The following is a 25,000-nucleotide window of genomic DNA, read 5'->3' as shown; positions in this document are numbered from 1 at the left end:
AGATTACAAAATGTTTACACAGAAAATGGGGAGGGGCTCATATTCCCATGCACTGCAAATATGCAATCCCCGGTGCCTAGTCCGTTTCCTTTGCGGTGTTGATACTTCGAGCCAGCTTTGGAATATCGAGAACTGAATTCAATTCCGTATCAAATAGGGGAGCCTGGCAGAAAGGGGTGTACTACTTCAAAGAGAATTGCTAACACATTGTTACCCGATACCAAAACGAAGCTGTTTTGCTATTGTAGGAAGGTGACTATTGACAGGAGCAGGGTTCTCTTAATTGCATTCAAATTAGGATCCATTACCGAACCCTTACCGGACCCTTACCATTACCGGAAAAGTGTGTCTGAGTGCGTGTGTTTTTTTTAAGTATGATTCGGGAAAATTTTTAATTGAAATGCCTTTAAGGCTTGAGGAAATAAAAAGTTTGATTGATCGACATAAAAAATTGTAAATATGATTTTTAACTGTTCCTAATTTCCTTACAAGTATGTTACAATTCCGTGCTTCTTACTTTTTGGAAACAATACAAAAGATTGTTTTGTTTCCTTACCCAATACAAAATAGCAGTAGGCATGCTTGTAGAAAAGTTATTCGATAAGAATCGAAATGCAATCTGAACGGCGATGTAGTGGCATCTCCCTTGTGCGTATGGAATGCTGACCACTTATTGAGTGAACTAATTGCGATTTACCAATGAAATCATATGATCCGCTGTTGTATTCGTGAGACTTGAATTTTCGGTTGGGGCCAATTTTAGGAACTTTGAAACGGCCAAGATTTGGAACAGGGGGCCATAATCAAGAGCATCTAGGTCAATATTGTGACAGCATTTATCTCAGATCAATCCCAGTTTTTTTCAGCATTTTACGCTAGTAATCACAGTAATCACACTTCTTTAAGATCATTTCAAAATGCGCGGTACAGGAAGGCTAACATTGTGGAGGAACTAGTCAAACATATTCTGGAGTTAACAACAGTTTATGAAGTAATTTCGCATAAAAATCTAGTTTCATATTTTCCCGATTTTTTTTTAATTTCCCTTAGGGGATTTTACGTTCAAAATTGGAACTTTGAGCGCACCCCAAAACAAAGTCTGATTTAGCTGGAATTTTGCACAGATCAGTTTTTGGGCCAATTTAATAACCCTCAGTTTGTAAGCCGCATCTAATCGATTACCATAGCAGCGATATTCAATGTTATGTATGAATGATAGTTAGCTAGCTACTCAAACGACAAATGATACGATGTCATTAGAAAGCTTAAAACTCCGATTGAAAAAATCTTTTAGAAAATTCACAGCACGAAAACTGTTTGATTACTGTCCAAACGTTCCAAAGGCACTTCGATTAACGTTACACGATAAACCCAACAAAACAAATCTCCTCGCCCCAGTGAAACTCCACAAATTCCGGGGATCAATTTCAAACAGATTTCGCATATCCCTCCCATCAATGAACTATTTTACTGACTAGGTCGTGGGATTGGTTTTTGTTTATTAAGTAGCATCAACCTCTGTTGGTGGGTATCCCATTCACAAAACAACTAATTCCGGCAGATTTAATCAAAGCCAAACTTATTGAAATGATCAATCAAAATCCGGATCTCATGAGCCTCGATGGACAAAAATCCAACATTTCATGGGAAAGGGTTCCATTTTTAGATTTAAAATAAAAGGACTTGTATTCAAACGATCAACCCTTATTTATACAGAAAAAAATAAGAAATTCAAGGTATCAAAAAAAAACTAGCTCCAAATCGGAACGCTACCCCTAGATGCATATATTTACCGTCTCGTCGTCGGTCGTCGGTCAACTGCCAGATCAAATCCCGCGCGTCATCTTGTTGGCCTGATTAACTCACCGGAGTAATAATGCAATTTAATCCCTGGCACGGTTTACCCTTTGCAAAACACCACCGATACACCGGGAGCTGATAGGGCTGCCAGATATCTAGATCAATGCTCGGTTTTGATCCAAATGAGCTATATTTCTGGCTAGATTGCCCATGTCACCTTAATTTTAAGAAAACTTTGATTGAGATGAATTGCTTTGAATTTAAGGTGATATGATTAAATTCACAGCTGATTTAAGGTTCCGTTAAGTTTGAAAATTTAAATTTGAATCTATGTAATAAAGTTTAGTTAATCAATTTTTCAAATGCCCTAGTTTTGAAATTTGTTGAAATTTTGACAAGGTGTAATGATATTTAAACCTTATCAACAGTGCACAGTGGTCCATAACGGAAGTTTATCGTGACAAAATTAATTACGAAGATACTATAAGAGATAGACAAAGGGTGTCTTCAGCAGAAATGCTCAGCAAATCATGCGCTTTAATAATCTTAAATCAAATATTAGAGCGTGTCATTTTTTGCATGATTCGCACATCAAAACTTTTTCCATTGAAAAGAAAAAGCCAAACTTTCTTCTACAAAGTTGAAGTCAACAATTTTTTAGGTAACTTTTTCGAAAACACCACACACATATGACGTTTCTTCAAGTTATGATTTTTTGAATATTTAAATGTAAAGGTGTGTCGAAAAAAAAACAGTACTCTGGCTCTAACCTTTGTGAATTAATTCATACAATAAAAGTGTCTTCAAAGCAATTGTATGAAATAAAAATTCGCACATTTTTCTCTCAAAGTACAAATTTGTATTTGGAGGCGTTCGTTTGTTTTAAGGATTTTTTTAAGCAAAAACTTGTACATTTTAATCTGCCATATCTCGGATTGGTGCAAACCAAAAAAATATTTCCTGACGGCATTATTTAGTTCTTGATATTTAATTTAATTCTTAAAAAATAAAAAATAGGTTATTTTTCAAACTCAAAAAAAATCCATATTTTGTTAATTTTCAATACAAATTTACACATTCATCACTAGAAGGACCGTGATCAGTCAAAATGACTGGTAAAGGAATTTTTTTTTATAACATACATATATCTTTTGGTATTGTTTTGTAACTTATTGAATAAGATTTTTGTTATAAAATGGAAATATTTTTTTACCATGGATGCACGGAATCACCTCATTATGGCATAGTTAAAGATTGCGTGTGTTATAAATTGAATATTTCAAATAATTATCAAAAAATTGAAATACATTACCAATCCTATTAGAAAGTAATGTTAAATGGTTATGGGTTTTTAGCACCCACCGCTCTGAAGTTTTTCAAGATGTTACCTGAGCATTAACAATAATTTTAAGCATTTTTTTCTATGGACGCCGTTATTCTCTACCATTAGCATGCAAAAAGTTGATTTTTGATGAAAGGCAGTTGAACCGTGCACCCTTGATAAATTGCTCAATTTATTGAAAAAAAAAAAATCTAAAACGGTTGAACTTTGGAAATAATTTTTTAACTGCGACCCAGAGATGGGTCTTGACTCAAACATTCAGTCAGCGAAACTTTTTTTTTTTTTTTTGTAGAGAAATGAATCCAACTGTGTTAGATGAAATTTCAGGGACTAGATAAGAGAAAATCGATGTTGAAAAACATGCGAAAAAAATTCGCCTTGTCTCCCGGTAGGACTTGAACCCACATCTTGCGCCTCTCCGGGGCCCATGTATTAACATTCTACTACAGGAGACCAACCTGGCGTATGAATATTATACTGGTTGAGTGTCGATGTCTATCGGAATGAAGGGAATAGTTCTCCCATGTGATCATAATCATTTTCTTGGTCTATTTCTATTCCCATCATTTCATCTTACGGTAGTTGGAATCAAGTTTGGACATTTTTCAAGCACGGCAAGATTTGCATTGCCTTCTCATATCCTGCACGGGTTGTCAGTTATTATTAGAAATGATGCGTATGCCGTATTTGGATATCAAACCAATTTCGGTGTTTGGCACCGCCTTATTTCTATTTTTAAACTGCGACCCAGAGATGGGTCTTGACTCCTTATCACCAAATCTCAAAGTGTTCGACCAATTTGATAAAAGATTCGAGTTCAGAACGTTAAAATCTACCAAATCAATCATTAAAAAAAATTAAGCACCAAAATGCTGTTTACTTGAGTCATTAATTAAATTATGTAGATTCTTATGGTGAAACATGTTTATTAAAAAAAACCCTTCTGAAGTATTTGAAAAAATTGATATTTTTCATTTCCATGTTTTGATTAAATTTTCAAATAAATTTACTGAAACTTAAAGTGCAGTTTTTTTTAATATTCTTTCATTAACTTGCCGAAGTTTTTAGTCGAAATATTAAAATTTTAGAAAAAAATATAACATTTTTTTTAAATTCTGAATATTTGTTTACTTGACGCATAAGCCCTTAAATCTTAATTTTTAGAAAGAAAAACAAAATTTCAACCTTCTGTTCTTTCCAGGACCCAATATTTCCATCAAAAGTGACAAAATACTCAAAGCATGTAATTTTAAAACGTTAAAACATGTGATTGAAAATCTAAATACATTTAATTTATTTTTTTAGATATCATTGTCTTTAATGAGTCGATCATGATTTTTAAATTAATCTTTAAAAGTTTGAAACATGATTTGAAGCAGGTAGCAAGTTTGAACTTAATTATAGTGCGAAAAGTTCACTTACTATAAAATTGCTTTGTTCTTTCAATATTAGTTGAATTTGGAACTCCTCACCTTAAAAAATTTTTATCAGTTTTTATTGATCGTTCACGAAATTACCCATTTCCCATTATTTCCTTGTGAGTATAATTGAACATGAAGTTATTATTTTGAACTTCAAAAATGAACTATTCAAGCCGTTTATTTTTCTTTAAATAGGGGTTTTCTCTGATTTCTTTCACTGGCGCTTTTCAAATAATAATAGATATAAAAATTCTTCTTGTTGTCGAATTAAATTTAACCTTCAAACATTAAATAAATTCTCCAAGGTTCAAATTGGTTTTTCAGGTATCGAAAATTCACATTTTTAATCGCGATTGAATATTTGACGTTCATATTCAAAATACTACAGCGGAATTTTTCACTCACCTTTCAGTAGAAAATGAAGGATAGAATTTCAATTAAGATGAATAAAAATTAACAATTCATATCATTTTCCTAAGAACTAATAATGGTTAGTTTTTCATCTGATTGGACATTAATTTTAGAATCCAGATTTCTTTTAAGCTCTGTTTTTTTTTTTGAAACGTTTATTTAAAATGAGCTTAGAAATTGCTTTGAAACAAATTTCTAGTTCAGAATAAAGAACATCATTTTGAAAAAATTATCAATGATTTACCGAAAATTTTAAACTTTCATTGTGATTGATGATTTGAAAATGTTGTATTTTTTTTCTGTCAAATTTATTTTGAGTTTGTGTGGTTATCATGAGTGATAAACGGTGTTACAAATTCCTTTCCTTTTTGTAATGTTTATTTTTATTATTGCTACTATTTGTAGCTAAATTTGAAATTCAACCCCCCCCCCCCCCCATGGACGGGCCCTTCGCACGGGCCTGGTGTAGGGAATTAATTCTTATTACTCAACATTTCAAAATAAAGTCGATATGTATTACCAGGTTATCAGAAACTGGTTCAGAAAGTAGAAAGTACGAAAAATCAATTTTATTTTTTAAATACTCATAACTTCTGACAGCTTTTCAGTGTTAAAGTGTTTCTTTGATGTTTGAAACTGTCTACAATCCATCTAGGGGAGATGAGGGCATAATGAGCACCCAGGGCATAATGAGCACTCCTTTCTTCTACATAAGTACGTATTTTCTTAAAAAAAATTTCATAAGAACTTGTTTCGTACTACCCATAGAAATAGAAATATCCTTTTCATTTTTACAGAAATACCAAATAATAACCAGCTAGGTTCTCAAGTGACGAAAATATTATAATATTTGAGCACCACCAAATAAGCTTTTATGACCTTAAAATCATCTTGATCTGAAATGTACGCACTGGAACATGATCTACACATTGTTTCTCAATTTTCAACAACATAAAAATTTTGATTATTCACTTTAATCAATTTTAAAACGCGTTTTTAGTTTAATTTGTTCACTAGAGGCAAACAGAGCACTTTCAATGAAGGCATAATGAGCGTTTTCTGCCGGGGAATCTAGCAGCGAATTCAACTCGATTTGGCCTATTGGTAAGGTGTCGGAGAGGTAATCAGTAGACTCGAGTTCGATTCCTGTTCGAGGGGTTTTTTTTGCACATACCATTGATGATTGATTTTTTTTTTATTGTAACATTATACGGCTAATAGCATCAAAGCATCATCCGTCAAACAAAACACCAGAAACATAATGTATAAGCCTGTGTTAATTCTTTGAATTCTACAAACAGACCTAGATTATTTTGTTATTGCTTTATTTGATGAATCTACGCCTCACCGTTTAGTGCAATCATGATCATGAATGATAAATGAAAAAAAATCACCTCGACCAGGAATCGAACTGGTTATCTCTCCGACATCTTACCAATAGGCCAAATCGTCAGACGATACAAGTCAAGCTGTAGCTCTATTACTCAGTTGACTTCATCGAGTCGAATTTGCTGCTAGAATCCCCGGCAAAAAAGGCTCATTATGTCTTCATTAATGGTGCTCATACTGCCTCGGGGTGTTTGTCATTATGCCTCTACGGTGACTGGTTTTCAGCTTTCGGCAAAAATTTTTAAAATGCATTTTTAAACGTTTTTATCTACTTTTTCAAGTTTCATCCAATTAGGCAATAGACTATTTGAGTGTCTGAACACGAAACAATGATGTAATTTACATATTACAGCTGCTCTCTATGGTTAAAAAAGCGTTTTCCTTAACCTTCCAAAGCCGTTCGCTAAATATCCGTTTCGGGGAAATATGAGTTGTAATTTGATTTCGTTCTCCTGGCTGTAAATGTTATCCGATTTTGATGATATTATATTCATTGTGTAGGTAATTTATTCTAATTACTCAACATTTCAAAATAAACTCGATATGTATTACCAGGTTTTCAGAAACTGGTTCAGAAAGTTAAAAGTCCGAAAAATCAATTTTATTTTTAAAATACTCATAACTACTGACAGCTTTTCTGTATTTAATTATTTCATTGATGTTTGAAATTGCCAAGAATCCATCTATCCGACAATGTATAGATATGTTGGGGTCCAATGAAAGTTTTTACCGCTATGACAGATCTTCCGGTAGAAAAAAGTCTTACTTTAAAAAAACGACATCCAGTTTTGGCTTTGCTTAGCTGTATTTCATTTCTCAATGAACTGATTTTAAAAACTCAAATTTTAGTTTTTTGGCGTTAATTTGATCATTATTTTCATAGAACATACTTGGTCTGTCAAAACTACCAGTTCATCAGTATATTGGAATGATGATAAAGATATTTGAAATGTGCGCTTCGGGTCATATTGACCCGAACGGCTTTGGAGGGTTAAGGTGGCCATTATGCCCCCATCTCCCCTATCGGACAATATAAAGAACATGTTGGGGTTAAATGAAAGTTTAGACCGCTATCTCAGATTTTTCGATAAAACAAATCTTACTTTAAAAAAACAACATCCAATTTTGGCTTTGCTAAGCTGTATTTCATTTCCCAATGAACCGATTTTCAAAACTCAAATTTTAAACTTTTTGTCATTAATTTGATCATTATTTTCATAGAACATACTTGGTCTGTCCAAATTATCCAGTTCTTCAGTATATTGGAATGGTGATAAAGTTGTTTAAAATGAGCGCTTCGGGTCATATTGACCCGAGCAGTTTTGGAGGGTTAAGGCTTCTTCCTCGTTTTACTGATTCGGTAGGAAGGGGAAAGGCGAGCTCCCATACAATTTTTTCAATAACTCGAGTGCTAATCTACCAGATGATAACAAATTGGGAAAACTATTTCAATACATGAAATATTTCAAAGATGATTTGGTATTAGGGTACAAGAAATGATTCTATGGATATTAAAAAGTATTTCATTCCGTCGTTAGAAACAAAATGTAAACAAACAGTTTTATTACGCCCCTTATTATTTGCGCGCGTTTAGTTAGGGGTAAATTGGTCTCATAGCTTGATATAGATTTATTTTGTCAAATTCTGTATGAAACTGTTTTCCTAGATTCGAAGCTGGCTACTCTATCTAACACAAAAACAGTCCCGGTACAGGGACGAATGCATGCAATTCGGCAGTGAGTGCAATCTGGCGCACTTTTGCACGAGAGACAGACACGTGAAGTGGCAGAGTTGGTACAACATCCCCCCATTCTCCGCTAACCGGTGCAATGCAATGCCATCATCTCTGCCGCTTGAGCCACTTGACAGAAGCGCACCGTTTCGAGGAGTCTCCCACCGGCAAGGCAACTAGGGAAGGTATTTGCAGACGGGCCCATACTCCGCCGGTTGTCGTCCGGGATTTGCGCCTCTCGATGTTGGCCACAAATTGCAACACAAATCGCAGTTCACATACGAGGGCGCGCACATACCCACACATAGACACAGACACACAAACACTCAAAGTGGCAAACATTCGACTCGGATCGCGAATCTCGACGGGGAAGAGCCGGATTTCGGAATGACGAGATGAGCAGCAGCGTCGTGTCATCGTGGCACCACTTGAAATCTGGGCAAATGTTTGAAATCAAATCAAACAAACAAATTTAACACATTCTTGAATGGTCCCGAGACCAAGTATGTAGGGTTTCCGGCTGGCATGTCCCTGCAAGCAAGCAAGCAAGCAAGAGTGATTACGGAGGTGTCGATTGATGGCAGAACCTGGCGTTTCGAATCTGCACGTTGATGACGGTTGGTACATACTTGGATCTACAATAAAGGTTTGCCCGAGCAGCAATTGTCAATCCATGGTATTGCACCAACTCATTCAAGTGAATGTTTGAAGCAGATTAAGGATGGAGTGTTTAGAAATAAGACAATCCCAAGAAACATTTCTTAATCTTCTAGATTAGAGATGTAAGGCTATGATCATTTAGTATCCGGACACTTTATTTCGGTGATATCTACGTTAATAGAGCTCGGATATGCAAAACTTTAGTAGCGTTGTGTTGGTTACAAAAAGGACTATCTTGCCTATTTTTGATAGATTTTTAAGTAAACGTGTGTTTGAGATTTCTACGACGCAAAAAGACATGGTAAAAATAATTTTGCACAAATTTTCTTCTTTTACGCATTTTGCGCCTCGAAAATTTTTCATTTTTGACTTGAAAGCTCATATACTATTGATTTTTTTCTGATTTTTTTTCGGACCAAATGGTTAAGATGTAAAAGGAGCCACTCTAGGATGCTCACAAAGTTCAAACCAAAGCATTTTAGTGGAACCCTTGATCTTAAATATTGTAAAAAATCTATGGTTATTAGGGATAACTGAATGCAGACTCCTTAAATAATGCAAAAAATCCATTTCCGGCAGGCAAAAAGTGCTGCCTGACTAGTAGATACCTAGTAAAAAATTAATAATCATCAGTTCTAAAGATCGCAATCTGTGCATCCGGTTTTTACGCAATATGACAGATGTGTCTGATGAACAAAAAAAAATTATGTTAAAACCGGATTTAAGAGATCAAATTCTTCGAGATGTCTACTCATTAAAAAGTTTCAACACGATTTCTTTTTTCCAGGTGAGTTTGTATAAAATATCATGATTTTGCAAAGGTTTTGCTTCTGTAGTAAAAATTATAGATCAATACATGACTGAAAAAAGTGTGCAAAGATAAAAAAAAAATCTGAAAAAGTAAGAGTATTTCTTGAAATCATGGATAAAAATTTTTATTTATATTTTTATATTTAATGTCATATTAACACCTTCATTTCCTCCATAGAAAGTTTTTCGATCAAAAGAATAGTTTTTAAAATACACACGTTTGTAACTGCCCGGATACTAAATGACCATAGCCTTAGATTTCTAAAGATTGCGCAATATTTATGATGTTCCAAATTTTGAAGATACGGTCAAAAAACTGAATATAGAAATCAATCTTTTCCGCTAAGTTCAGCGAAAACCACGAAACTTATAATTGCACCGCTCAATTTAAAAATTTTATAGGCCATTTTTTCTTCAATAGCATAATCGATCTCTTAGAATAAAGTATCGTAAACAGGGGGAGCTTTGGTCAACATGAAATTTTTGCAAATTATCATTTTTAATTAAGTCTAAAAAGTTAAAATATCTGAAAACTGTTTTCTACGTTTGAAAGCCAATAAATTGAGTTTCAAATAGGCTAAATTTGGTTTGTTGTTGGAGATTTTTTTTATACACATAACTTAAAATGTATGTTTTTTCAAAGACTCACAAACAAACACCTCTCCTGATAAAATGATAGCATTTAGAAGCAAATGGGTTATTTTATATGATAATTTAACTTTTTTCCTTGGAAAAGGTAAATTTTCAAGCTATTTTTATGGTCTTTCTGTGATAGTTTTTTGTATATTAAAAAATGCCCTTTTAATGAGAAAGCCTGTACAGAAAAAATGGCTAATAACCCTATCAAATGGATTAGTTTCAATAAAAAATAAAGAACATAGGAACAGTGGGAGGACCTAGAGAATTGCATGATGATAAAATTTCATTTGTTTTTGAAGCCAAGAGAAATGTTTATAATTTTTGCCCCTAAATGTATGCAGCAACATTGTCCATCTTTTGAGTATATTTATTTTTGATAGAAAACGTTGAAAGTCCTCTGTGCTGGGATTAAAACAATAATTTTGAAGATGTTGAGATACGTTAAAACCATAGTGATCAAAGTTACCCCGAAACAAGAAATCCGGTTTTGTAACAAACATTTAGTTATAGCCACTTTGTCGTTTTAATATTCTGCTATCAATGATCATGCTTTATACTTAAGCTTGCCAGATTGCCCGGTTTTATCCGGGTTTGCCCGGATATTTGATGCAAAATTTCGAAAAAGTCCGGTCCGGCCCGGTTGCCCGGATATCGTGAAAAAAGTCCGGATATTGCCCGGATTTTTTTACAATTTTCACAAAGAAACCAGAAAAAATCAATTTTTTTTAGTAAGTTTCAGCAAAATCGATCAACGGTATGTACGTTTTCATCGGTTGTTTCAAATAATTTAGCTGATTTACTTTTATAAATCTTTAAATATTTAAGTGTTCCAAAAAGTTTTTGGAAGTCTGCAATTACATTAATAAAATATTAATTTTTTTTTTGCATTTTTTCTTTGCTTCTATATATAATAACACCTAAATTTTGCCCGGTTATTGCCCGGTTCTTGGATTTGAAAAATTGAAATCCATGCCCGGATTTTGCCAGGTTTTTTTGAAAAAATGCCCGGAATTCCTAGGCACAGATGGAAGTGGAAAAAATTCTGGCAAACTTATATACTCCTTACCTCAAGGGAAATTATTTTTATATGTTTCTATAATTATTTGAGACACTGCTCTTCTTCCAGTGAGCAGGAATATAGAAAGAGGGGAGGATGGCCCAATACAATTAGCTTTGCCGAACGACAGGAGGGCTCCCTTACCAGTTTTTTGGCATAATCGAGAACATATCAAGCAATGAGACCATATTATATAAGATAGGTTGTTTGCGTATGAATAGTTTGAGAACCTCCGTTTTCAGGACGGAGTCGGGAAGACAGAGGCAGGCTTCATTCATATTTTATTTGACATAACTCGAAAACTCTTATCAAACAAACGGAGCCAAATGTGGCATGGTATATTTTTCAGAAACGCAAGATATTTGAGTGGTATAGTTCGTGAGCCCTTCCCGCATTGGAAGGTGGAGAGAGTGGGGAATTTATATCAATAATTAATTCAAGAATTCATGAAGCTCATAAAACCAGATTTGAAATTTCAAATCTTGGAAACAAATTTAGATATCAAGCTTCAGAAATTAATTTAAGTTTTATCTGTATTGTAATTCAAGAGCTGCATCACTCATTTTATAGCGGTTGCTTTTGATTTATGTTGTAATTTGATTCAAAATAACAAAAACAATTAAAATTTGAATAATTTTTAGAAAAATTCATTTATTTCTGAGAGGTGTAGCAAAGCACAACGGGCCAGCTAGTTAACAATAAAACAAACAACTTGGAAACATTATGGCGGAGGTTTAATGATTCAGATGGATAATATACTTCAAGGCGTTTAAGTATCACATCAGGGTGACCAATAGTAGCGAGATCGATCAGAGTTATATCAATTAAACAATATTAATGTTGTTTGAACGATTTCCTCTGCCAGCCCCTTACACAAAATTTGATGCCTGAAATCGACTGTGCTTCCCTGAAAACTTCTTGGTGCCAATTTTCATCCAAACCTTCATCCGTCCAAGAAATTTTTACCAATTGAAGTAAACCGCCAAACCTCTCTTGTTTCTCAATCGATTCTTAAAAAAATGTATAGTTTTAGAAACTTTCTAATGTAACTAAAATATGATTTTCAGACACTATAAGCTACAACACTTCAGTTTTCCGTTATTCAAAGACTAAGGTGGTCTAAGACAAAGGTTGGCAACCTGCGGCTCTTTAGCTCATTGCGTTAATATAATATATTTTTTTTAAATAAATTATTTATTAAATCGTGTTTATGTGATAATTAAGTCTTGTGACCTGGCACACGAATTTTCTGTCCAAAATAAAATTTTAAAATTGCATCCGCTGTAGGAACATGCAGAAAGGACCAAATTGTAAATAGCATTTTTTAGCCTTACATTTTTTTTTGCGTTTCGCTGGTTTTGAAGCATCGGATAAAGATCAAGATTTAATCTATCAATAACCGTGGATGCAAAGAATAACTGTTGGTTTTAAACAACAAAAACTAAAATAAAGTTATTTATTTCCAAAACCTGCCAATTATCGCATGAACACGATTTAATAAATAATTTATTTAAAAAAATATATTATATTAACGCAATGAGCTAAAGAGCCGCAGGTTGCCAACCTTTGTCTTAGACCACCACAGTCTTTGAATAACGGAAAACTGAAGTGTTGTAGCTTATAGTGTCTGAAATCATATTTGAGTTACATTAGAAAGTTTCTAAAACTATACATTTTTTACGAATCGATTGAGAAACAAGAGAGGTTTGGCGGTTTACTTCAATTGGTAAAAATTCCTTGGACGGCTGAAAGTTTGGATAAAAATTGTTTCTTATACCTATATTTTTGAATCAATCGAACACAAAAGTTGAGCTGTCACCCTTCATCCAATTGTATATTTTGAATACTCGCAATCACTTTTGCGCCCTCTATGAAAATTGATCAATTGATACGATCATGTGTGGACCACATCACAACGCTACGAATAATACTGGAACAAATCAACGAATTCCAGGACTCTCTTCTGCTGGTGTTCGTTGATTTCGAAAAAGCATTTGACCGACTGAACCACGAAAACATCTGGGCTGCTCTTAGACGACGAGGGGTCCCAGAGAAACTAGTCCATCTCATCGAAGCACAGTACGAGGCATTTTCGTGCAAGGTCTTACACGACGGTGTCTTGTCCGAACCAATCCCGGTAACTGCTGGAGTGAGACAAGGATGTATTTTGTCACCGCTGCTTTTTCTCATCGTAATGGATGAGATCTTGACTGGATCGATTGACTGTAGACCAAACCGAGGATTGCCGTGGAATCCTTCAACCATGGAGCAACTGAACGACCTTGACCTGGCAGACGATATTGTTTTGCTCGCCCAAACACAACAAGACATGCAGAGCAAACTCGACGACCTCACCGAAAGCTCCAAGGCAGCAGGTCTCAAAATCAATGTCGGAAAGACCAAGTCGATGGAAATCAATACAGAAAATCGTTCCAATTTCGTGGTAGCTGGACAACAGGTTGAGACAGTGGAGTGCTTCCAGTATCTTGGTAGCCAGATTACGCCTGATGGTGGTACCAAGAAGGACATCGAAACCCGGATCAGAAAAGCCCGATTTGCGTTTGCGAGTCTCCGAAACATCTGGCGGTCACGCCAGATCTCTCTACGAACTAAGATCCGAATCTTCAACTCAAACGTCAAATCCGTATTGCTGTACGGGTGTGAGACTTGGTGCACATATGCGGTGACGACGCGAAAACTGCAAGTTTTTGTGAATCGGTGCCTGCGGAACATCATCCGCGCTTGGTGGCCTGGCAACTGGATCTCAAACGTTGAACTTCATCGCCGGTGTCATCAAAAGGCGCTAGAAATCGAGATTCGGGAACGTAAGTGGAGATGGATTGGGCACACGCTGCGAAGAGATGAAAACGAGATTTGCAGAGAGGCGCGTGACTGGAATCCAGATGGGCATCGAAGAAGAGGCAGGCCCAAAAGCTCGTGGCGGCGAAGTCTAGCCGCTGAAATCCGCACAGTTGACGAGAACCTTGGCTGGCAGCAAGTGAAGACGCTGGCTCCGGATCGCCAGCAGTGGAGATCTTTTATCTCAGCCCTATGCGCCGGTCAATCGGCGCTGGACCCTTAGGTAGGTAGGTAGGATATTTTTTAAAAATCGTATTAGAATAAACGACCATTTCAAAAAATATTTACAACTCTGACGCATAACAACTTAAAAATATTAGAAAAATCTCCCGAATCCTATCTCATTGATTGAATTGAAAACAACGATAATTATAATGTACATATCTGAATAAAGATACCTCATTAGCATTCTGGATTGCCTGGTTAAAAATACAGTTTTAACCGGGGAACTGAAATGAAGGGAGAAAATTCTTCAATGATCACACAAATTATGCAGCCAATGATTGAATTTGTAATAATTTGTGGCAACTTGTTAGAGAAAATTAGAAGGTTTGAGTTCAAATGAGTGAAATCAGTGCTCAGAGAGAGTGATGCTAATGTGCTAATTGTTGCAAATTGTTGTTATTTGTGAAGCAGTTGTGGAATTTTGATTATTACCACTCCAAATGCAAAGAAATCTCTCTTGATTTCAATCCCCTGGTTTTAACCGGTTTAGCCAGGATTTTCAACGAAAAAATATGGAAATACCCGGCTTAGTCCGGTTACCCAGATATCGTGGAAATAGGCCCAGTTTTTCCCAGGGTTATCAAAAATTTTGCGAAATGCATAATCTTCAAATTGATTTACCGAAATAAATTCGAAAATTTTTAAATTGTGAGATGTGCCTTGGTAAAAATATTTTTTCGTGTGTTCGTGCTTTGCTCTTGCCGTTTTATGTGAAATAGGTGGATGAGGGCTGGATTTGCCCGGATATAACCCGGTTTTGAGTTCGAAATTTAGAGACCCAATTCCTGGATTTGTCCGGCCTTGATTCGTACAGAAAAAATCTGGATAGCTTACTCAGTAAACAACGGGTTAAATAGTGAGTGGATACATGAAATTCAAAACAAAGAATTGAGAATTTCAAATTAAAGTTTGACAGCTTTTCAGATTTAAATCAGCATTGAGAATGAATAGAAATTTCAATTCTGAAAATCTATTTGAAAACTTAATTGCAGGCTGAATACTTGTAGACAAAAACTCAATTGACCTTCACACCCCGAAGCAGTTTTTTTCTTTAAACAATTAAAATGTTTGTTATTAAACAGAGTTAACCTTTGAGTCTTTGAACACGTTCCTTATATCAAGTGTGATTCTTACAGCCAATTTTTACCAAAAACACACAAATTTTGATCGAAGTTTGAGTAACGGACATTTTTTTTATTAAGAGTTGATCACCGTTGATTTGATTTTGTTTCGAAAAGTATCTTAGAGCTTATTTTTCCAGATTAAATGTACTGTTTCTTTTTAATTTGTCACGAATTTTCTACGAAGGCTACAAAAATATCCACAGATCCACAATCCACAGATTTTTTTTTAATATAAGCTTTAATAAGCATTGGTTAATAATCTACAACGTATTAAATTTCATTCTTCGTTCAATTGGACCTACAATACTGAAGAATCACGTGTTACAATTAGATTTTTGTATTTTCCAGGTGCATAAAATTCTGAAGACACGTTCGCTAGATGTCATGAATTTTAAAAATTCTACCAGTTGTCTGGAGCATCATTTTTGAAGGTTAAAATTTTCAGTACATACATTTTAGTTAAATTTACCCTCATACTTTTGGATTTTGGAATGGGTTAGGTCTATCTGGGGAATGTTATTAAAAAGTTTGATAATTTTAAGAAATTTATTTCCATTTACTTTGTTATTTTAAAAGCATTTCTTTGACGGATAAATTATAAACATTCCTCATATGTAAATGTGTTCAAATCTTTCACTTTAACATCATGCTAAGTATTCATTGAAGCTTTATATGGATTAAAAAAATTTTCCTGACTCCATATTTGCCAACGCAGTAAAATTGATATAAAATCATACCATATAAAAAAGGTTGACGACCCAGAAGAGAATCCAAAACCGAAACAGATTTAAAAGAAGTATCCAAGAGTTAGAAAAAAAACTCCAATGGAGGATTAGGATTTTTTTTTATTGAAAGCTAAAAAAATAAATCTTTAATGTGGCTCTTCCAAACTCTGAAATTGGGAAAATTTGAAGTTTTGAGGGTCTTTCAAGATTTTTTTTAAATTAGGATGCGCCTGAATTAAGATACAAGCCGTAAAATTTCCGATAGATTCATCCCAGCTAACATGAAATCGTAATAGAAATGATAATCCAAATCGAATATTGAGACATTTTCAATAACTATCGTAAACATGTTGGTATTGAGTGATTTTCTATCATTCATTTACGACAAGTCAATTCGTAAATATGTCTCCAAAAAGTTGAGAATCTGCTCATTCGACATTTACGATTTAAAGACTGATTTACGATAAATGGGCGGTCCTTCAATTGACACTCTCTCCGGTCTCTTCCTTTGACCGGTTCGTGAAAAGAAAATCTCACTTATAGAGCTTTAGCGTAGACCATTTCAACCGATGAGTTGGCATCGTGGTAAGAAACCGGTCTGCGAACTCGGGGACTGGAGTTCAAATCTCGACCGAGGAAATTTTTTTTAGTTTATTTTGCTTTTTGTTGGAAAATCGAATCGATGGAATCTTGTCATTGTAGATATATCGCCTCCACTTTTGTAGCTATATGCTATTTTGGTAAATTTAATACAATCTTTTTATCTGGTATATTTGTTTGAATAATTCTGTTGTTCCTGCCGCCTGCGTTATACCTTCATAAATGTTTGCTGGGATATTGCCATTCAAGAGCGGATAAGGGTTAATCGGGTGTATAATAACGTCCATATCGTAAAAACAGTGAACAGATTATATGGACGACCTCTTTCGCAGGCCTCTTACATAAAATTTGAAACCTGAAATCGATTGCTCCTGTCTGAAATCTTAAATTTTATCTCAATTGAAAAAGTATAGTCACATCAATATCGCAAAAACAGTAAAAAGGTATATGGACGACCCCTTCTGTTGACTCTTTACAAAAAATTTGATACCTGAAATCGGTTGGCTGCCCTGAAAACTTTCGTGTTCCAAATCTCATATCAAGCCGATGTATGTCACTGTTGCAAATTCAGAGAACAGCTAATATGGACAGGGCTTGTGATATAGCTCAGTTGGCAAGTCTGTTGTCTCCTGAGCCGATGTCCGTGAGTTCGAGCCCAAGAGTAAACATCGAACACAGTTGTACCGGATAGTTTTTCAATAACGATCCGCCAACTGCAACGTTGATAAAGTCGCGAATGCCATAAAGATGGTAAAACGACTATAATCGAAACAAAAAAAAAAAAAAGCTAATATGGACGACCCTCTTTGCTGACCCCTGACGCTAAATTTGATAGCTGAAATCGATTGCTCGTTCTTTAAAATACCCATGTGCATTCTTTTACCTTAATCAGATGCCTTATAACGTCAATATATTCAAATTTTCTAGATGATGAATATTTTTAAAGAAACATGAGGGTCAAAGAAAAGGAAGAACATTAGCCGTAGAAATCAAAAAATTCTCGATATGTTGTATTGTCAATAGGTTGATTTGATTTGTCAATATTTTGTATGGACGACCTCTTCAAAAGGGGTCCACCGAAATCTGAAAACATCGTTCATCCTTCCTGGTCCTAATGAGCACCCATGCAAAATTTCAGCTCTCTAAGGTCTTATGACGGCTGAGCTTTTTGAAGACAAACATATAAACAATCAAACCTAGGAATATTGCTTTCTCTATCAATGACCCACCTCACGCGCCTGTCAATCACAAAGTTTATATAAACCATTTGTAAATTGATTTCATCAGCTTTGTTTTGCATTTCAAAATATCAAATTAGGCATAAAAACGAGATACATACAATTCGATAAGTAACTAAGAATGGAATATTTCGGATATGATCTCGCTTATACAAACAAAGGTTGATTCAAAATAATAATTTATTTTCATTCATCAAGAAACATGTGGTGAATTTACAAACAGAAAAAAGTCATTCATGGGTGTTTTGTGTGTACGCATCATTTCTTTCGATTTACCGCTAAATAGGATTTTATAAGTAGGTATCAATATTTAACATTACTCTATAATTACAGGTTCTAAAAAAAACAAAATGACAAACCAGAAACCCAGCATCTGTTCCTACTGCTGCGTTAATCCTGTACAAACAAATTGCTGTCCCTGCTGTACATAATTCTTTCTAGTTTTTACAAGTTTTTTTTCATTTTGTCTAGAATGTCCTCCCTATTTTGTTTGCTGGGTTTCCAAGTTCGATCATTTCGGGGATGTTTCTGCTCTGTTGCTGCAGTTAATCCATTTATCATTATTATTCTTAGGATGCCGAGTGGGCTTTCGTTTTTATTTAAATGTGTGTTCTTTTTGTTTAATTTTAAAAATAGCACTCTTCATGGGACGCATTAATTTGTTTTCTTGTATGTGCCCAACCCTAATCCTACTTGCTCGGCGCCAAGTTGCATTTTGGTTGCAGTTAAATCTCACGGGCCGTGACAGAACCTTCGATTTTCTGTTCGACTTTTATTCATTTACCTTTGTTTTGAATTAATCTTTGTTTTCAATATGCTCTATAAATACGTTAAGATTAAGGGTTTTGTTTGTTTTATTTATTGTTCTGTAACAGAAAATCAATTCGTGCTATTGTTTTTTCATTATTTTCCATTATGCTCTGTTTTATTTGTTTTTTTTGTGACAGAAATTTTTAGTTGTCCGCCTTTTTTTTCTTCACAACTGTTCACGGTTCTTAACCGAACCGGATTCTTTTTTATAACAATTTTCAATAGAACAGTTGAAGGTGACAGATCAATGGGTCAGTGGAGCAATGCAAAGAAAAATGTATTGATCTTGATTTTTTAACCTGATATTACTGAAAACAACGCGTTATAAAGTTTTCACAAAAGCACTTCCTTCCATTGAATTTGAGACGGAATATCATTTTTGAAATGTAGCTTTTTTGTCATTCAATCGTGCATGTCAAAACGAGAGATTTTTAAAACATGCTTATTCACTTCTGCATATTTATTCCTTCAAGGTTCAGGAATTGTTTGAATTTTAAAGCAAATTCTTACACCTTGAAGAAAGCTTCATCAACAAGTCGAAACGTTGGATAAAAATTTAACACGTTTTTGCTCAAACCTCCACCAGCTCATTCATCTGTCAAATTCTTATCAACAGTTTTCGAAGCGAGGAAAAACGTTATATGACAAACTCTATGTACAAATCTAGGGGTGTTGATCCATTTACAAATGTTGCTCTGTTAACAGCGGTTTAAGCTATTGTTTGCATGCTTAGTGTTTGACGTTTTTTTTCCATCACATAAATCTTGGCCAAAGAGTCTTACAATGGTCACTGTTTTGGAGTTTTTAGAAAGTTTACTGCATATTTCACCACTTTTTTGGCGAAAAATTGTTGCAAACAATTGTTTACTTTACACCTAACTGCACTGATCAAAAACACACGTACACACAGAAACTGAGGCTTTCTCAAATATCCCCTGCCCTAAACTCACACACGCACGTACATTCATATTCACTAGCCACCAAATTCAACATGAATTTTTATTAAAAATTACTTTAAAACCCTAGGCTAGGCTAACCTTTTGTTTTTTGTGTTTGTGTTGTTGAAGTTGTTGTTATTGTTTTTGTTGTTGCTGTGAAAACGATTGCGTAACCTCAATCCGTGTTACCAGTATTCATTTCTTGTCCCTAAATGATTTCGTTTGTTCAGTTGTAATATTTGTTCGGACATTAAACCAGTTTACAGTTTGGAATTTGGTGATCAATTTGAGGTTGGGGATCCTTGAAAAAATCCATAAAGTTTTTGTTTTGTGTTAAGAACTTGACACTGATTTTTTTTCTAAAAAATTTTTGAAAATAACAGGAACTAATAGATAACTGGAAACACAGTAAATCAAACAACCTTCAAAATTAATAAGAAATTCGTTCGAAAAAATTATGAAACCTAGCAGAGCAAAAGCATCGCTTGACTTTTGACTTTAAAAACTTTAAAAAAAAATCGTAATTCGTAATGTAAAAAAAGATTCAATTGTAAACATGATTTCAAAAATAAAATTTTGAAATGTGAGCTAAAAAAAGATAATTACCGAAACAATATATAAAAATTCACTGCACTCGAGATTTACTAAGCTCTATCTTTAAACAAGGATAATAAATAGCTCAACAATCAAAGATTCCCGATTTTTTCCAAGGTCCCAACAAAACGTTACATCTTAGATTCTGAACTTTCAAAGCGATTTGTGTTATGTGTCTTCATAATTTAGTTTCCGTTTTCACCAGGACAATATATTACAGCTTTTTACATTTATTTTTGTCCCGGACATTAGGTTTACATTAAAATTTCTATTGTTGATCTGATTTGGCATTCGAAATCTTATTCCTAACGCGAATTTTGAATAACTTACACTTCCTACAGCATATCCTGTTTAAACCTTTTGTCAGACAATGTTCATTTTTACAATTTTCGGAACTCAAGATTTCAGCTAGAAAAGAAAACTTACTTCAGAACAGTACGCACATGAATATCACATATCATTTGAATTTAATTTTGTTTCTAATTTAACTAAGCAAGGTCATCATAAATTCACGTGATTTTATTTTTTTTGCTTCATCATCCATGGGAGATATTCAACGATTCGTTTCTGGCACCAGGAACCTTCCAATTTGATTTGTATCACCTTTATTTGTTCCTTTTTCCTCCTAAGCTAACAATCTTTTTATGATGGATACTTTTTATTTAGGCAGGTGTATAGATAACATTAGAATTGTTCGGAGCCGTAGGTAATTGAACGTTAAGTTTAGCGCCTTTTGATTTTCTGAAACCGCCCTAAGCCAAAAGATATATTTTTTTAATCTAATTCAAAACTTACTTTTAAAATACATTTTTTTACGAGAGAATCCGGTGGTCCAATCAAATCGCATTTGAAGCTCTGACGATGGTGGGAAAAATCTTCAACATCATATCTCTGAAATGGTTGTTAGAAATGGTATCGAAATTCGGAAAAAATGAACATAGCTGGAGAACTAAATGTTTCCAATTGTAAAACAAAAATCTGAAAGCATTAAGCCGGAAAGGATAAAATTTTAACTTACAATGTTGGAATTATGTTATGAAATAAACATTGAAATTTCAAGTTTTTTTTATCACTGGTAATACCGTTAATGCAAACTTTTTTAGCAAGGATGCTTTTTCAACTTTAAAATGTTAAAAAATGAAACAGTAGTGAATTCCAACATTTTTTTCGTCAGAGCCAGTCCCTTACGATGATCTCTTCAACTACCGGGAGCATAACATTTCGGAAGCTTAGAGTTAAAAAAGACGGGACAAAACTACAACTTCAGTGAATTTCAATTTGTTACAAAAAATGCTCCAGTTCTTGGCTCAACAAGAAAGTATCTAGAATTTTTTTTATTACTAAAATTACTAAATCAATCAACGACGATGGAAGTTTTACAAATTTTACGTCAAGGCTCAAAATGAACTATTGCCCCACCAAAATCTCACTGCCTCCACCAGATTCGAAAGCGATACAGTGATTAATCTTCATTTCACAGCCAATATGTTACAATCGATTTTCGTTCATCTCATGTTCAGTTGATTCGGTGGTTATTAAAATTTGGATTCAAATTTCGAACCCATGACACATTTCCTTAAACTCTAGACTACGGCCAAATCTTACCGAGATAATTCAGCATCACCAGAACAGCCGGATAGGATCGCCGAAGTGGCAGCCGCCCACGCCTTCGCATATTTCCCGGGAACGCTTCGGGCGCCAGCAGCAACCGAACGAAAAAGAGCAGCATCGACAGCAGCAGACGTTTGGATATTTGGTATCTCTAGTTTTGTGAAAAGATTGAAAACTGGTGCCCATTTTTGGTGCCCGACTATCGCCAATGGAAAGACTCGCGAAAGGGATTTGGTCTGTTGGGGAAAAATTTGAGAAAATTGTAGAATAACGTTAGTACATATTTGGAATCATGAGAATAGGATGTAGCAAAAATATGACGGATTTACAAAATACAATTAAAATACCTATTATTATTAAACAAACTAGAATTATTTGCATCATTTTCTCCTTACAATCGGACGAGCAATCTTCCTTATAGGCAGGCAGCTATTCCAGCTCTCACAATATGTGAAAAATTTTTCAACTTATTGTTGTAACGTTCTTTATTCTTTCAACATAAAATAGATTCACTTTAGATTCGAAAATATTGAACCCATTAATATCTAATTTGTATCCTGTATGTTTTTTGCAGCCATAGAGTGGAACCTAATTCTGTTTCGGACTCTTAACAACTGAGAAACGTTGAAACTGGGAGTGTGAGAGCTTCCAAACAAAACTAACGGGTGTTATAAACAATGATTTGTTGTGATAAGGTAATTTTGAGAACAGTTCATGAAGGCTCAAAAGCACCTTACGAAATGTTCTTTTATGCCCCACACCCAAACGAGAGGTTGCAATATTTCAATTCCGCTCGGCGCTAACTCTTTGCCAAAAATGTGCTAATACTTTTCAGCAAAGTATTGTACTAAAGATGATATAATCGGAAAAAACACTACCGCCATAAAGACTCGAGTTCCCAAGTAAATTGACCACTACATCCAAGCGAAACAAGAAAAACATTTTATCAAGCTATTGAATAAGGCTGGAACAAATATCAATGTCTTCTTTTGTCACCTCCCCCCCCCCCCCCCCCTTCGAAATTTTCAAAAACCCGAAGGGGGAATAAATAAAGTTTGAAGTATTTTATGTAAATTTCGAAAAAAAAATCAAGTATCCGAAAGATTTAAAGACGAAGAAACCAAATTTTGAAAGGTAAGACTTATTTCACCTTTTGTATTCTTGACTTTATTGAATTTTTCGATAAAAAAAATTCTTGATTTGTAGGTTTTGTGCAATGATATAGTATGCAATATTGTTGCATACAAGATTTCGTGCAATTTATTCCAATTTATTTGTTTTTTGCATTATTTTTTATTGTCCCCCCCCCCCCCCCCCCCCTCACGATGTTCCAACTCCGAGTGACAAAAGAAGGACTTGAAATTTGTTCCGGCCTAATTAATCCAAAAAAAAGTGAGAATCGAACCCCACGCTTCATTTTTAGTTCGAAATGCCAATCCAAGGAAGGTCATTATTGGAGTAGAGTCTGATATGTGGGTGCATCTAAGTGAATCGCCAATCTACCATGTTATCGATACCCATTTCGAGTAAATTACGAGTAAACTTGTAGAAGAAATGCCAAGAATTTTTCTTTTGGCTACCTCAACTCAAAGCTTAGTTTTCCAAAACCTCATCAAAAGCCACAGAGCCTAACTGTGTTGCGAGATTTCACTGCTGTATATTCAATACGCGTCCTAGAGCCGAACACGCCCGAAGACAGCCGAAGATTGAAAGCCCACAAGTACTTAAAGACATTCTGGCTAGAAGGAAAAATCAAAACAAAATAATTTAAATTTAAAAAATATGAAAATTAGTTATTTTTACCTGAATTAACGCTCATAAATCGTCTTTTTTTTACTTTTTGTTCACTTTCAATGAAAATTGGTCAACAATTTTTTAATCTAAAATTATAGTTCAGATTTTTCTCTATTGAAGAATCAAAAAACATTTAATGGTAAAAATTTTGCGATTGCTTCGGTAGTTTAAATTTAATTCAAAATCAAGCAAATCAAAAGTTTAAGGCATTTGCTTAGCTTGGTATCAATAAAAATTTGCTTTGCGTGTATGTACTAATATAATTAAGAACACTGTTTTTGCTTTAAAGAATAGGCGATCAGAAAAATGAAAAGGCCTTTTGGTTGGTATGAAAAAAAATTGAATTGCTTTTGCAAAGCTGAATCGAGCAGTCGAGCAATCGCGTAAAACAATTGCTTCGGGTTTTATGAATGAAGTTTGTGTTTAGAAGCTTTTTCTTTTAGAAACAGCTAATTTATTTCAATTGCTTTGATCCTGTAATTTTTTAGCATTTTGAACAGAATAAACAGGTTTTTTTTATTTAATAGCAGTTCATTTCAAATTCATAATTCTGATAGGTTTCTAATTGATAAAAATGAAGAACCGAGAACGATTTGTTTTTTTTTTGCCTCGGATGTTGCATCAGCTTAGAAGGTTAAAAAAACCGTTGGTTTTTAAAGGAAAAAACTTAAACCAGAAAAAAATATCGTGATTTTCTGTTTTGTTAAGATCATGTTCAATGGACCGCTGCAAGCTTTGTATGGAAATAACAAATTCTTAATTTTCAAAACTCCTTAACTTTTCTTATGTTTTTGCTGTCAGAAATAGCAATAAAATGTTTTGAAGCGATCCATCCAGTTCTGAATTAGTGCAACGAGATTTCATTTTGTAAGTAATTTTGTTTTCAAATTATTTTCTTCTTTAGTTTAAGCATTTATGACTACTTATTTGGAAGCTGTGTATCCGTAGGATAAGAGTGAAAAAGTGCAAACTGTGCCAAAGTTTCGATGCTGAGGAAAGTTTATCTCAAAATCCCCGGACAACCGGATTTTATCTGAGAACCATCTAACACAATAAATAGACAGCTTTGCAAGACCAGCCGAGTCGACAAAAACAAGAAAACGACACTTTTTAGTCCCTAAAGATGATCCAAAACGGATTGAAACGTTGGATACATAAAACAAAAATCGTTTTTGCTCTAAAATAGACTGCAAGTCGGAATTTCCCAAAGAAAACACCAAA

The 25,000-nt window shown here is 34.4% G+C and overlaps 1 protein-coding gene across 1 annotated transcript in view; it reads right to left on the bottom strand.

The window, feature by feature from the left end:
* The window catches only part of LOC129749528 (uncharacterized), a 228,373-nt gene that overhangs the window by 122,987 nt on the left and 80,386 nt on the right, over nucleotides 1–25,000 (bottom strand). The window lies entirely within an intron of this gene.

This window comes from Uranotaenia lowii, chromosome 1 (genome assembly GCF_029784155.1).
Source record: "Uranotaenia lowii strain MFRU-FL chromosome 1, ASM2978415v1, whole genome shotgun sequence".
NCBI lineage: Eukaryota > Metazoa > Arthropoda > Insecta > Diptera > Culicidae > Uranotaenia > Uranotaenia lowii.
This window is presented reverse-complemented; position numbering and strand designations above follow the sequence as displayed.